Here is a 14,579-nt window from a genome sequence, read left to right as displayed (position 1 = left end):
GACTATGACAAGATTGTTCCCATCTTCACTTGATCTTCCTGTAACTTTTTCTCATTCTTAACAATCTGTGTCCTTTTTTTTTTTTTTTTACAGTGGTGCGTGCCCCCCACCCCCCACCACCACCACGCCCCCCTCCCACACACACACACACACCCACACATGCCCCCCCCTCCATTGATCAGGGTAATTGAGAACAGCCATGTCCCCCAACTTCTCTGCCGTCCTCTCCTGCTGCCCCTCCCCAGCCTCACAAAAGCCCAGACATCTGGTCCGCATACATCCCAAGTCTTCATCCCCCAGTCACCTCCAAGCCCCTGTCCTTCTTGGGAATAACCAGACAGAGTCCCAAGATATTTGAGCGGTTGAAGAACAAGAAGAAGAAGAAAAGCATGAATAGGAAGAGGAGGAAAAAGAAAAAGAAAAAGATGGAGAGGATATTGAATACACACAAAAAAAACAATAAAAGTGAAGATGTACAAAGCTTTACAAAACATTTGTTGTATAGCAAAATAGGCTGTATCATATAAGTAACATGTAGATAGATGTAATAGATTTCTCATTTAACCTACAATAATTTAATATGTTTTATGAAGTGTTGTGATGTTGTCACATGTAGTCATGTTTTGATTTTTATCACCTTCTTAATGGTAATGGAGAGTCCTTCACTGCTTCTTCATAGCATAGATTGAGAAAACACCACATGAAAGGTGACTGAGAGGCTTGATTTGCCAGCAGTATGATCTTTAGCCTTTATGCATATAATATGGGCATAGAGGCTTTGGTATTACGTATTATGGTACTATAAAGAATTGGCAATAACACCTATGTGAAAATATATTATGCTACCCTGTACTGCCTTTATAATAGGAAATGTGTTTCCTTTCCTGTCTGCAATGGAAGATAGGATGATTAAAAGGGAAGTCTGGGACTTTAAGTTTTATGTATATGTGCATGTGTTTGTGTGTGCACAAGTCTGTGTGTGCATTCATCCAGCAGCAACAGCAGCAGTGGTGTAAGTTACGTGTTACAGATACAGATCGGGCAGGGACAGATTTAATTAACAGATATCTCTCCTTAATGTAGATTCTTTTGGCTCCCTCAGATACATCCCCTTGTGCTTATCCAACCAGAAATAACTTATCTTGGGTCTGCACTAGTCCTAATGTATTTCGTACAGCATTTAAGGGAACAGGGGTTTCGGCAGAGAGACTACACCTTCATGTTTACTCACAGCAAACAGCAGTCGATGAGATTAGCGCTCAGAGAATTGTCACTAATATCTGCAGTACGTATCACATTCACATACATCCTCTGTCCTGTGCAGCTTTCAACACATTGTTTTGGGTAACTGTGTGTGCCTGTGTGTGTGTGTATTAATTTGCTCGCCATATACTAAAGCTAATAGAGATTTGCCCTTTTAACTATCTTTCAAGGTGACCAGATTACTGACATCAATTAAAGCAGGTCCTGTTGGCTGGATGCCCAAAGCACACGCTCACCCTTAGAGGAAAAGAAGGGATCATCATTCAATAAATCACCCAAGGAAAGGAGAGAAGGGAAGAGAGAAAGAGAGGAGAAAAAGTGAAAGAGTGAAACTGGAAAAAGCAATAGAAAGAGAAGGACTTCAGAAGATATTTGCCCTACAGCAGGTTACATACAGTGTTTCAATGATTCCAGTTAATTAAATAATGAAATAAAGTTCAATGCTTATGGATTCTATACCTGGATTCTACAGTAAGTACAGTCCTGCTAGTCACCACAGCACAATGATCTGGAAAGAGTCAATGGGATGGAAGAAAGAGAAGGAGAAATTAAAGAGAAATAAATTAATTTAAAAAAGAAAGTCTGGGGCAGTTTGCACTGAAAAGCTTCTGATGCAATTATTAACACAAGCTTCAATGCAACAAATGTTTGTTTTTCTTTGCCTAATAGCATAATTTCATATACCATACTGTTACAAATGTGTAAGTGCAGTGTTTATTTGTTGGCATGTGGATAAAGTGTGTGTTGTGTGTGCATGTTTGTGCACGTATGCTTGCATTAATGTGTGTGTGTTTGTGTGTAAGTGCATGTGTATATCTGGCCATACATTTGGTCACAATTTACATCTGTGTTTGTATGTACATACATTTGTGTGTTTGTAACAGTTTGTATATTTTGAGTGACTGTGTGTCTATATTTTTGTATGTTTGCACATGCACATGCATGGAATTGTGTGTGTGTGTGTGTGTGTGTGGGTGTGGGTGTGTGTGTGTGTGTGTGTGTGTGTGTGTGTGTTCGTGTGTGCATGTGTGTGTCACCCTGATTCTCCCTCAGGTAATCGTTCATCCCGCTCATTAACACTTTACACTGATAGTTGCTAAAGTTGCCTTAGTGTGAGTCAGACTCCCATATCTAAGTCCGCCGGCAGGCAGCCCACTCCACTCACACTTAACCTTGTGGATTCAAAGTATTACACATCATTATAGAGGAATGTGAGGGCCTGTGGCTTGTTCAAGAGAGAGATCCACAAGTCGAGCTCCCGTATTTACCCCCAGTCTCTTCTTTTACAGTATTTCCCGTTTGGCCTTTGGTGTAGGGTTACTTGAAACCGAATCTATGGCAAATTTCTGGTGCATTCATTATACAGGTGATGCAATGTCAACGTTTTTGTGCGGGTGGGATAACTGATAGTAATCACTCCCTTATGGGCATGTAGAGTACTCCCCACAGCTACTGCAGGAAACACAGATGCTGTAGGGTTAACACACACTTCGTTCATCAAATATATCAAGGTTAAACGTTGTTGTGAGAGGCATGTCGTTTTGTGAAAGGCGGCTGAATTCCGGTGGTATTTTGAGCATCAAAATCTGCATGCATGCCTTGCGTGTGTGCACCAATTGATGAAATTAAATGTGCAGTGTGTCCATTCAAACACACCCACGCACACACACACACACACACACACAATGAGTCCATCATTAAAGGGACTAAAATACAATCCAATGACACATAGCACTCTGTTTAAAAGCATACTTTGAGAGGGGATGAGGAACTTTAATTAACCTGGGTTGCAGATAGGAGGCAAGAAGCAGTTATCCAGTGGCCTCTGGCATGGTGCCTGTCCAGCCCTGAGAGGTGAAATATATTCTTATGGATCTGAAGTCAGCACCATGCAATATTCTCTCCCTTCACATACACATTAACCTTGCAGGCGTGAACACGGACAAAGATTGGGACAGATGATAGAGAGAAGGGATACAAGAGATAAGGTGGCAGATAAGGGAGGGAGGGAGAGAGAGAGAGCAGAGAGAGAAGAGATAAATTGTCCCACCACTTCACTGCACAGTGTCAACAACGCGATCAAGGGCCTAACAAACAAAATGTGATTTCTCTAAATGAATTGGAGTCTTCAACTACATTTAATATAGTCGCCCCTAATTTAAAGCAAAGACTGTTTGTTAATGCTGTGGACAAAAGTATGAATGAAAAAGTCAAGATGTAACTGATATTTTTAATGATCAGGACATTTCCCTTGCTTCATTGAAACTGCACCCCTAAACTTCATTCAGTTCATAATGCACTACCTGCCCCTGTGGCCTATCCTGTCTCTGTACCTCACCCCTTCTAAACCTCCCCTGGGTTCGTGACTTCGTAGAGTTTGGGTCCAGCTTTCCCAGACGGTGATTTAAAATAACAATTGCATGAATATCAGGTTACAGGCCTCTGAAATACATGTGAGATGAGGTAATGTGATCAGTCCAGAGCACCATCCAAACCTCTCTTTACACTTTGTACATGTGCATGCATGTGTGCACATGTGCGTGTCTCAACTATTTTTATGTTTAAAATTAGAGGTATATTTATTTTACATGTAGAATGTGGTGTGTGAAGAATAAATGGTACACATACAACTTTAAAAACAGCTAATCTCCTTATATTGGACACTGTGTCAAGCGTGAGAGCTTAGTGCCTGTTTTCAATTAGATCCCAAGTTAAAACGGTATTAAACTCTTACATGGTTTCATTGAGTCAAAATTACAACTCAATTAATACCCCATAAAATGGTCACAGAGTTAACGATTGAGCAAAGAGACAGAGCCATAACGTTACCCATAACATTAAAATTAGAAGTCAGGGTTGCAGTGCCTCACTGCACATGGAGAGACATAGGACGCTTGTCGACCTGGTAAGTGCCAGTGAGTAAACACTAATAATAGCTTCCATAAAGCCACTCATATAGCACTGTGGGCCAGGCCTACAAGGACCATTAAAAATGCTCTGGCTCAGGGCACCCCTCGCAAGATCTGGGCAGAAGTGTTGTGGTTTGCATGACACTGGTGGATGGCAGCACAGTGAGGTGATAAGAGCGACCCGTGGAAACAAAGAGCCAGAGGGACAGATACGACAAGCAATTAGAGAGGAGAATAAAAGCAGCCATTATGCTGGAAAAGAAACTACAGGTGAATGCTCCTCAGTGATGTAGCAGCGCTCTGATTAACAGTAATACCAGGAGAATTGTTTTTCTGATTAGGAGGGACAGCAGCTAAGCATGGCATTTCTATTCTCGGGGATGATTTGAGGACTTTTCAACCAGCTCTGCGTGAAACACTAACAAACTACCTGAATACAGTACATAAATAAAATATTAGAAAAGGAAGAAAAGCGCAGGAACTTATCCGTAAAAGTAAAGAAGCATGGGCAGGCTCATTTTTTTTGCTCTGCTCTCTTGCTCCAACCCCCAAATCCAGCTTTCTGTACCCCAAAAAAAAAAAAAAAAAAAAAACGCACTCCTGGTTTAATCTCACAGTAACACGTTCATCTCACTGCAGAGATGAGACCAAAATCACTCACTCCTTTCCTCCCCCTCATGTCCCTTCTATTTTCCTGGCCCCTTCCCTCCCATGACAGGTACCTTTCAATCGGGTAATCATTGGTTGAGTAGCCATTTTCTCTTTCTTCCCCCTATTGAAGGCTGGCCATGTAGAAAAGGCAGGGCCTTGTAGGTATGGCTGCTAATGTGGCGACAGACAAGGCCTCCCCATTCTGTCAGGAGGAGCTGAGAAGGAGAGCCTCTTATCAGCAAGCCACAGCCACCATTCCTCACCAAATTGGCTTCTCCTTACCATCTCTCCCTTTCTCCCACTCTCTATTTCTACTTGCCACCATTCCCACCTGCTTATCCATAAATCCTACTTGCCCTTGTAATTTTTAATATAACTGAGCAAATCAGCTTTTTTCATTCGTTTAGATCATTGCACTTTATGAGGAATGATGACAGGTTACTTCACTTACTTCACAGGTTGCTCAAAGTGCAATCTGCTGTACTGGAGAAGGCCATCCAGAGGAGTCAAACCTTCTTTCTGAGAACTACAGAAAATGGAAGAACCTATATTCTGTAATTTTCCATAGTCCTTTTTCTGTTTCTTATTTTAAATGTTTCCCTATTTTTCTCTCTCTCTCTGATTCCAGTTAAGTGAAAACACTGAAACAACTTGTGCCATAATATGTGATCGACCATTACACGTTGCTCCCTTTTTCTCCATATTATTCCAAATATTCCTACACATTCCCTTTTATCCCTGGATGTGTGCAATTAAAGTGCAATCTCCTCTCCTGCTCCCCCCTCAGTCCCATATGTTGTTGAGTGGGGAAGCTGTTGAGAAAGAGAAGTGTTAACCTCCTCTCCAAACCGCAGGCAGAAGGGCTGCATTCCTCCCTGAGTACTCAACGTGCTGTTTATCTGCATCCATGCACTCTGTTACCATGGCAACCCTAACCAAATACACTGGCCTGTTCAACAATGTTTAATTTTTTCCTCCCTTTTTTGATTTCATCACTGGGCTCCCATGCTCACTCTCACTAAGATAAACAGAGATGAAGCCCATACTCAGCCAAACCTGTGTGAGTTTATTTTGAGTCTCCGCCCGGTTCGGTCCATGACGCTGTTTCGCCATCCCTCTCACTTTTCACAGCTTGAAAATTGGAACATGTTCAGCGTTTGTGAGGCAGAGGAGACTGGAGCTGTGGTTTGAGTTGGCTCGGCTCATCTGAGACATAACGCCCCAAATAGTTTCAGAGCAGCGTGTTCATTGCATGGCTTACGACATGTCAAATTCAGAGATGAGACTAGTCTAAAAAATGTGTGGCCTCTGGGAGCAGTGAAGATTCATTATTTATCTGTTTACACACTGTCACCACTACCCGAAATAAACAAATTTTATCACTCTCTTTCATAGTGCATGCACGCAATCACACACAACCCTATATTCATATTCAGAAAATCAGGGGATGCCAGTGAGATGAGCCCTAAAACTCGCATTAATGGACTAGGCTGTAAGATGACACTTTGTTCTCTTAATTAGCACTTCTTTTCCTCCATTCAGCCGGCGTTCCAATGGTTGACTATTCCTTTATTAGGCAGGATTCCATCTCCAGCTTTCCAATAGGCACTTAACTCCTGCCTAATAGAGGATTTTCCCACACTTCCTCTGACAAGCCATTCAACTGAGAAGAGTTAATTTGTTTCTAATGCTTGGCTAATGGAGGATCCTGATGGCAGGAATTGAGTGCTGGATTTTTGGGGATTGACTTCCTCGCCACATCCTCGTGTAAAATTAAGTCTATAAGATGAGAATTTTTTTCTTCTGTAAACCACAGAGTTGAGGCGAGAATCAGTTTACCTTGAGGTCTTAGGACCAAAAAAGGGGACAGAATGGAAATGAAAAACTTTAGGCTAAGTTACACTCTACTACACATGAAGTTGAATTGAGTGTTGAGCCCTTAAGGTCTAATCAAAGGACACAATTTTGTACCCAGAAAGGAACTCTCTCTTGCAATGGTGCATACATTGTTGCTTATAATTAATCTTTTTTTTTCTCTCTATGGATGTCAGAGGGGGACTCTTTGGGACTATCTCAGCCCTGCAGTGGCCAGTCAGTTAGCGCGTGAGTGACAGCCTGTGGCACTATCAGCTGTCTTGCTGCACAGCAGGAGTATTAGGGAGAAAGAGCTGGGGGTGTGAGTGAGGACGAAAGCAGAGCCATGCCAGGCGAAGGGGATGAAGCTCACTGAGGGCTATCTGGAAATAGCACTGTGCCCCAAATATGGCTCCTCTAATCAATCTAATTCCATCTGCAAGCTCTGGCCTTCTCTCTCAGACGTTACACTGCGTCTAGATAACCTTATCTTAACCTGCCACATCCTTTACAATTAGCGCATGCTCTATAGACAGGCACAATAGCGCACACCACAGTCAAACACACACACAGATGCATGTTCTCATGTTTACACACACACAAATCTTACACTAGCCAAATGAATGCAGTGGGAAAAGCTGTAGTAGCCTTCTATTCATTTCATTTCTACTTTATATTTTGGCCATCTGTATTTTAAAGGAGCTTTATGTGAGATTTGAAAAAACCTACATGTCTTTACAAACCAAACAAACCATATGAAAATCCTATTTTTCTGTCCTTTCAGTGGTTTCATATCTTTGCTTTAAGCAGTTGTTAAACATTTAGCATCTGGGAAGTGAAGTGCATCCACTGGGATGGTGCATGACAAGAGTGTGAAAAGGAGAGTTGTATTGTAGAAAAAGTTCTGCTCCGTTCTGCTTCACACCTGTGTTCTGGAAGAGTGAGCAAACAGTAGTGGAGCATCGTACGCAAGTGACAGATGATCATCAGAGCATTTTGACGTGGCTAGTGTGGGGGAGGGACGAGTGGGTGGGGGATGTTAAAAGTGCCTTGGGCTCTGTCACGTCATCTCAGATAGGTGGGGGTGGAAGGGTATGAAGATGAGACTTTAATGAGTTAGCGCTCAACATGGCAATACTCACCACACCTGATCAGCTGCTGATTGCCATGGGAATCATCCGTTCCCTAGCCTATGGGGAGGCAAAGCACAGACAGAAAATTGTGATGGAAACATGGGCAGATCAAAGAGAATCTGCCAGAGATTAATTTGTTTATGTTTGTGTGCATTAGCATAAGCGAAGGGAAGGGTTTTCTTACGTGTAATGATCAAGTATTTGAGTGGCTGCCTTTCTTTTGTTCCATTTTAAATTTGCCCGGTGGTATCCTGGCCAATCTGTGAAAATATCTCTGCAGAAGATAAATCTCAGCAAGGTCAAACTAACAAAGACTTTACCGCCTCCCTGTTTTCTCTTGCCCCTGATAACTCTTTGGATTTCAAATACCTTTTCTGCTGCCTTCCATGAAGTCAGGGACACAAGCTGGATATTGATCTGCTACTTCACTGTTTTATGTCTGTGCATTCAGTATATGTTTGTGTCAGTGCCAAGAATAAATGTCTGTGTGCTCCTGTGTGCTCTTACTTGTTTGTGTCTGTGAAATCAAGAGGGGCACACACACACACACAAACGCACACACAAGCTAATGGTGACTTGTCAAGGTAATTAGGACTAGTAATGAGATGTGGTGGGTGAAGTTCGTCTTCCTCACCAATGCTGATGACCAATGCCCTTGAAGTCCATCAGGGGTACGAAGGTAGAGAGAGACAGCCTGATCCACACGCAGCCAGTCACACAGTAACAATACCATGTCTGTTTTATCCTTTCTCCAATAAATAATAAAAAGGAAGTGATTAATTGTATCCTATTCAAAACTAACAATAAAACACAGTACTTGCAAATCGCTTTTGCTCTGAAACACTGATAATCCCTGCCTGTTTTACATTAATATAATAGTGACATGATTCAATAAAACAACACATTTGAAATGATATCTGATAACCTCTGAAGAGGGCAGATCATTTGGAGTCTCTTCATAGTAGCGCAAAGAACCAAACGTTTGTCCCTCATTTGATACCACACCACAAAATAAAAGATTAAAATAATTGATCAGTTTACTCAGGGGCCAAACTGATCAATGAGATACATTATTAAAAGAAGGCTATTGATCAGAATAGAGGCAAGCTGAGTAAAATGTTTACCGCAGCAGAGAGGCCGGGATCAATTATGCAGCCAATGCAGTTGAATAAAGCCCCATATGGATCAATGTGTGATGGCGCAATAGGGCTTATGGATCTGCCCAGTGCCCACTGTCCCTTTGTAGCAGACGGACAATGAAAGAGTGAAAGCATGAGAGACAGTAGAGATCAAGGCTGAGGTAAGACAGGCTCTGCCATCTTTATTACCATAACAGACTTTTCATTAATGAGTATGGGAGCATGGCAAAAGAATGGATTTAACCGGGAGTTGATTTCCATGGTGTATGTGGTGAGAGTATTTGCATTAAGTACATTTACATCACTTTTTAGTCACTGACATTCTTATTGATGTTGATATCTAAAAGTTAGTGCTCTTCAATCATGTATTATATGGTGAAGTATAACAACGGTTGGCTCTTGAGCAACATTATTTATAAAGCAAGAAACTAACAAATCATCTTTCTCACAATGTGCATTTTTGCTTGTTGTTTGATTCTGCCACAACATAGTTTGTTATCATGACACTGTTTAGCAGCTAATGGTCATATCTCAGATTTTGGTGCCTCTCAACCATAGACTGTATAAAAAAAGTGGATATAGTGATGTCACCTATTGGTTTGTGGACTACCATTTGGAAGCATCGAGTTTGGCATTTTGGCTTTTGCCATCTTGGTTTTTTGGAACCAGAAGTGACCATATTTGGACGAGAGGGTGGAGCTGGGGAGGGTTACACATTGCTACCCCCCTGTCTTGACTGACAGGTCGCTGTGGTAGCGACTTGTCAATCACAAGGTAGCCACACCCTGAAGCATACCCTGCTTTATTGTCTATTTTACTCTAAATGGGATCATAATTAAAAAAATCAGCATCATGCTGTATTGAAGAAGACTTGAAACTAGCGATTGAGACTATAAACTCAATAGGAAAATGTTTACCAAGGCAATAACTCAAGTCAGAAGTAGGGTAATTTTCTCAGTCACTTCTATACAATCCGGCTTCTTTTTGCAAACCAGTGGAGTCGCCCCCTGCTGGCCATTAGAAAGAATGCAGGTTTAAGGCTCTTCCGCATTGACTTCACTTTTCAGACCTGGAGATTCCCGTTGGTTCTCAACCAGCATATAAATACAATAATAGTAAGTGGACTTTTTTGTTGTTGCATCACCACATAATGATGAGGTAACCTTGACAAGAAAAAAGAAAAAATATTGTGATGGATATTCTATGACCATCAAGTTTCAAGTTTCTGCAAGTTGATCTCCACACCGTACGAAGTAAATGACCTGCCTGGAAGGTGGGAAAATCCCACTCAACAATCTACAGCGATTGTATGCAAATGCATGTTAATACATGCAAACACACCAGTTTGGTCTTTAAAGGAAAGTTATTTTCAGTAGAATACAGGCTTCTTCTTAAGTCTCTGAGTACAAGTAATATTGCATTAATAAATATTTGTCTGTGCTTTGGTGAATATTGGACAAAGCTAAATGTGTGCATATATGTTTATATACCTGCATAAATACATACATGCTGTATTCATGAGCTAGTTCAAGTATGTGTGCACACAATACATGTATGTGTGCATGTGTGTGTATGAATTTAGGGGCTATTGATTGTGGACAGGAACATTTTTAAAAAAGTCAACACAGACCACTACTTCGCCATCAGTTCAAGGAGCTATTTTCCACACAAAAGAAAGCTTTGAGGAAAGAAAAGAGAAGGGCAGAAAAAAGAAACAGATTTTAAAATGTGCTCTAAAGAAACTCAAGGCTCCTCTCTTCCCTCCCTTCTTTCTAGCTCCTTTCTTTGCAGCTATAGAAAGGAACAGAATGATTGTGGGGTGCAATCGGGGGGAGACGGGGGTTACTGAATAGACCTCAACGCTTTTACAGATTTCCTCCCTCACCACCATGGAGGACATCTGACCTTTGAGGAGGGAGGATGAGGGAGTGAGGGGGAGACAGAGATAAAGAAGGAGGGGTAGTTGGGAGAGAGGGGAGGGAAATCATAATGAAAAGTGGTAATTCTTTAGAGAGGGAGTGAGAAAGAAATGTCTAAGGGCCAGTAATGAGATCGTCTGACTAGCAGGTTGCTATAGCAACCACCACAGTATTACTATACACTACACTGTATGAATGAGAGAAAGACCATCTATTGTTGCCACAAGTGGATGGGTCAGAGAGAAAAAGAAAGACTATGAGTATGAGGCGAGGAGAAGCGGCTCAGTGTTAAATGGATGACACATTAAATGGCATTAAATGAATTCCATACAGTTTAAAGGGTGAAAAATTAATGGAGAAATGTAAGGTTACAATAACGTTTTAGCAAGTACAGACCACTATAATGTACTGTAAGTTTTCTTAAATTGGTCAGTCACATTTAAGAGGTTGAATGCTGGGAGCTCCACCTCTTGGAATGCCCAGGTCGAAGACAGTGTCTGCAGGTCCTGCTTACTTGGCTCAGTGTCCACAATCTCTAATTTGCCAGCCAGGGATCCAGGTGGGGGTAAGTTAACCCTGTGGAATTGTTTGGTTGGTTGGTAGGTCAGCGCTGGACTCCCCCAGCTCTGAGATGAACTGCAGATCTGATTACTCTGGTCTCTTTACAAAGCCTGCTTCCACCACCTGCTCCCACTCTACTCCTCCAGCATCTGATAAACTATCATCACTGCAGATTGAGACAAATGATCTCCCTCTCTCCCTCGTAGTCCCACTGCCCAACTGTTTGTGCTTGTGTCAGTGTGTATGTGTGTGTTCAAGAGGAGTAGAGAGAAGGAAGGGGGAGGGAGATAGAGACAAGTTAGAGCTATCAAGAGAAACAGAGTTTTACTTTGTGATTACAAAATGTTGCTGAAGTGGATTATATTTATGCTTCTTTATGTGAATAAACTTGGAATCATTTGGATTCCTTCATGAGAGCGCAAAGACATCCAGGAAGGGAGCACAAGCATGCAGATGAATTTTTCAGTCAAACATGCCTTTTTGGGTCTGTACAGTGTAGTTGTGTGACACTGGCCCGTGGGTAACGAACGTTTCCTTCCTTGGAGGAAGCACTGGTTCATGTGAGCCCCGGAGACAGGAGGCAGTGTGGGTCAGCGATAATCATATTGAATGGACAATGCTGCAGATAGGTGTGGGCGAGCTAACACGCATGCCTGGTTTGACAGGGAGGGCCTGCAGGAACTGGCCGTGAATACACACTCACGCTATGGGGTCAACAACAAAAATAAAACAGCCAGATAAGAAGCACAGACATCCCACTTCCATTTTTTTTCAGTTGGTTTGTGTGGGTATCATGGAAAAGGCACAAAGACATGGCATTTAGAAAAAATGAGCAGACATCATGCACTGTTCCTGTGCGTTGAGTTTGTGCATGTGTGTGTGTGTGTGTGTGTGTGTGTGTGTGAGAGAGAGAGAGAGAGAGAGAGAGAGAGAGAGAGAGAGAGAGAGAGAGAGAGAGAGGTGGGGTAAGGAAACCCTGCTCACTTTGGACGGATGTAATATTCACATTAATAAGTTTAAATACCTAGCTAATGTTTCTTGTATGTCTTACATAAGAGATTGATTTTTTATTTGGAGTAAGCCTTTGATCTCCTCTCTCTACACAGACAAACTACCATATATGGGCTGAAATATAATAAGCCATTTACATTTTTTTACATTATTGCACACTGGCATAATATGAATTTACAGTATTTAGTGAACATCTGTACGCATAGTTAGTCCAAAAGGGAGTTATTTGATATTTGGATAATCAGTGACAATAAGACAATATTGCCATAAGAATGTTTTATACTGTTCTTGCAGTAAGAGACAGAGAGAGGTCAGTGAGGAAGGATAAAGGGAGGAGGAGGAAGGGTGGACCAGACACTGACACTCAGAACTGCAGTAGAGATACTTACTTCATTCTGGTACTTTTTATATTAGCAGACAAGTTACATAATTATACAGTGCTGCTCAATGGTCTTAAAAGAGTAATTTATATGGTTTTAGGCAGGGGTGGAAGAAGTACTCAGATCTTTTACTTAAGTGAAAGGAGCAATACCGCAGTGCAGAAATACCCAAGTGAAAGTCATGGATTCTAAATTGTACTCATGTACAAGTACAAAAGCGTTACATCAAAATATACTTAAAGCACCAAAAGTAAAAATGTTCATTCTGCAGAATAGTCCATTTCAGAATAATGTTTATCATATTATTGGATTATAATTATCTATGGATTCATGTGTGTGTTCACTTGAGTATCAATCTTAAACAGTGATGGTACTCCAGAATTTCTCCATTCCCTGCATACAAAGCTGCCCATTATCCATTGTTAATCCTGCAGTTGAAAAGGTTCAATATGACAAATGTACCTGATTAAAAACACCAAACAGTGCCACACATTTTGTACAAAGTGATTTCTAACACATTCTGCTTAACAACTGGAACTCACATTTTGACTTTTTTTCACCCATGTTGATAAACAATCCTCTACTAATTTTGGTTTATAGCTAATGTTGTAATTGTCAAAGGGTCATGATCATCTTATTGCACATTAACAGTGCAATACATTGGCAACTAGGAGCCACTTGGAAGTTTTGGCCTCTGTGTAAAAATTTCTTTACTGGGTGTAGTTGTGCCTAATGCCATCATTTTGGATTTACAATAATACAACCTGCCAACCTGCCAAACATTTGTATAAGCTTTCTAGGTGTAATAGCCAGTAGATTTTGTGGTACCCTATATCAGGAAATGCATCAACACAGTAACAAATTATGCAGTAAATCCTCCGATCATGGCAGTTCAACATAAAAAAGCCAAAATAATGACTTTTATTACACTCAAGCTATCGACCCACCGAGCTGCAGGAAAGGTTTCTTACAAAAGGTTAAAAAAGGTACCTGCTGCAGTTCATTTATGCTTGTTTCAAAAGGTAAAGTACATCATGTTGGAATGTGGACTATGCTAAACCAAGTCATCAGATAATGTTGATGGAAGTTTGGATGTTTCAATTCCACCTAATGTACATTTAAACACAGACCCTCCCAAGTGGTTGTAATAAAATGTCTTCCTATTCTTCCACTTCTTTCAAAGTGCTGTGAATGCAGCATCAACTTAATAGAAGAGGATTGTCTCACGATACTCAAAAAGGCAGATGGCAAAACCACTGAAGAATCGCCCGTCCAAAAGCTCCGAACCTCATCTTTGACGGAGGAAACAAAATGAGTGAAGGGAGTGACAGAACCAGCGGAAAAACCATAATGATGCCAAGTGTTGGAAAAAGGTCTGTGAAGAAGACCAATATTGGGATGGTTTTCCTTCTATTGGACAAGTTGGTAATATATATATATATATTTTGTTTTTCTCACCCAATGGAAGTCTTTGTCTTCCATGTTTCAGAAACAAAGGGGACATTTGGTGACAAAATTGTATTTGAACGCCTTCGACATGTGACATAACTTTGGAATGCTTTCACTTGCTATTTGCTCTTTAATGTGTAATGAAATGGGTAACCAAGGCAACCTCAGGATATTTTGTTTTCCCAAAGCAGTGAAAGGGACATAAATGCCATTTCTATCTATGCTCTTATCAGCACTGGACCGGAGGACACAGGCTGCCCTTCCTTGTCCCTGCGACTACAGCCTCTTTAAGGAATCTGGGGCCACCGCT

General features: G+C 41.3%; 1 long non-coding RNA gene across 3 annotated transcripts in view; it reads right to left on the bottom strand.

The window, feature by feature from the left end:
- The window catches only part of LOC122876661, a 55,986-nt gene that overhangs the window by 14,616 nt on the left and 26,791 nt on the right, over window positions 1–14,579 (bottom strand). Inside the window, exons 4-5 of one of the 3 annotated variants that reach the window (XR_006378105.1) lie at window positions 7,995–8,070; window positions 7,820–7,867 (exon numbers count right to left, since the gene is read on the bottom strand). The exons of the other annotated variants lie outside the window; for them this stretch is intronic. This is a non-coding gene — a long non-coding RNA (uncharacterized LOC122876661). The remainder of the gene's footprint in view (window positions 1–7,819; window positions 7,868–7,994; window positions 8,071–14,579) is intronic. 3 annotated transcript variants of the gene reach the window in all.

This window comes from Siniperca chuatsi, linkage group LG5 (assembly GCF_020085105.1).
Source record: "Siniperca chuatsi isolate FFG_IHB_CAS linkage group LG5, ASM2008510v1, whole genome shotgun sequence".
NCBI lineage: Eukaryota > Metazoa > Chordata > Actinopteri > Centrarchiformes > Sinipercidae > Siniperca > Siniperca chuatsi.
The sequence above is the reverse complement of the archived record's forward strand: the minus strand, read 5'-3'. Positions and strand labels throughout refer to the sequence as shown.